The sequence below is a fragment of the Myotis davidii genome, unplaced genomic scaffold (genome assembly GCF_000327345.1).
Source record: "Myotis davidii unplaced genomic scaffold, ASM32734v1 scaffold2604, whole genome shotgun sequence".
NCBI lineage: Eukaryota > Metazoa > Chordata > Mammalia > Chiroptera > Vespertilionidae > Myotis > Myotis davidii.
The window spans coordinates 21,664-23,340 of record NW_006295059.1 but is presented as its reverse complement, the minus strand read 5'-3'; positions in this window follow the sequence as shown (position 1 = coordinate 23,340).

The window sequence follows — 1,677 nt, the reverse complement described above, 5'->3', positions numbered from 1 at the left end:
TGAGATCTGGGCTCCAGGCTGGAGGGAGAAACACACAAAGCAGGGATTAGTGTCTCAGAAGTAGACTGCCCTCCACCAAACCCGTGGCCCTTGGGGTCAATGTATCCCTTGAATGTGGAAGGAGGTCCACAGGGCTTCTGGCAGAAGAGGACTCTAGATATAAGCCCACAGCCATGGGAAACTGTGCCCAGAAAGGGAGCCTGAAGTTCTACACTTGCTGTGCAGTGCCAGGGGAAAAAAATGAGAGTCAGTGCAGTTCCTTTGTCTTTTTTTATTTTATTTTTTTAAAACCTCCTTGCTTTTGCTGGCTAAGTCCAGTACATAGGATCTTCCATTTAAAAACACTCACCTGCAGGGGAAAGTTGTTTTTGTGGAAACTGGGGATCAGAATAGGGAGAGACAAACAGGAAATCAGCTCTGGGTCAGTCCGTCCCTCCAACCCAGTATTAAGTGCGGAAGTGAAAGAAGAGTTAAACACTGGGCAGAGGGGCCATTTAGTACCATAAATTAATACAGAAACACTGCCACCCAGGGGTTGTGTCAGAAGTTGACTCTTGTGTTAATACAGTTGAAGCCAGGCAGAGAAACAATGTGAGCAGAGACATCTTGCCTGCTTGAAAACAAGGTTGTAGTTTATGACACAGAGGAGCAGTGGATCTCAGAGAACTTCAACACTGTGCTGACTACCTGACAGGAAATAGATGTGCTAGGCAGAACAGTAGAAGATGTGAATGATCTTCACTACTTCACTTTTTTTTATCTTTTACTTAATAAACTATTTTTTTCTCACTTGATTTTACTTTTGTATTAATATATTTTTATTTTTAATTATTATTATTATTATTTATATTATTATTATTATTTTCGGCTACATCTTTGCACTTTCTTCTTCCCTGTGTTTGTGTCCATTACCGGGAATATTGTCTCACCTTCAGTTCTGGCCACAGGACAGTGGTGCGATGGGCAGGCTCTCCTGTATACTTCAAGTAACACAATAAAGGAGGTTACCCCAGACTTGAGGAGTGGGGCAAGGGAGGATTTTCTGCATTTGCCTTATCACTTTTTTGGAGGCTCCCATGGGCCTTCCTTTGAAGGCCAAATGGAAGGAAGCACAGAACCATGAAACCCAGACCAGCACCACAATGGCTATTCATAAACTGAGGAAATGCAATCCCTCTCCCAGGCCAGGGCCGGGGCAGGGTGGGGAGGGGAAGAAAGAGGTGTGCCTCCAAACAAGATTTAGGGATGTTGAGCAGAATTAGAGGCAGCCAGGAACATTTTAAATGCTTGTTCAACATTTTATCCTTCTGAAAGCACTTTCACATAATAATGTGGTTCTCACAACCACCCCATGGAGTCAGCAGGGTAGAGATGACGGAGCAAAAAGAGAAGTTAGTATTAATTGGTAACATTATTGAATACTTGCCTTATATAGCCAATGTACTGAGCATCTTGCTTAATCAGATTTTAATCCTCACAACCATCTCATGAGGCAGATAGAGCACCCTTAATTATCCTTATTTTAAAGAGGAAGCAAGGATGACTTGAGCTGAGTAACTAGTCTTTTTTTCTGCCAAGGGCCATTTGGCTTTTTGTAATATCATTCGAGGGCCATATAAATTTATCAACTTAAAAATTAGCCTGCTATATTTAGTCAAACGTTTAATTAACTCACCC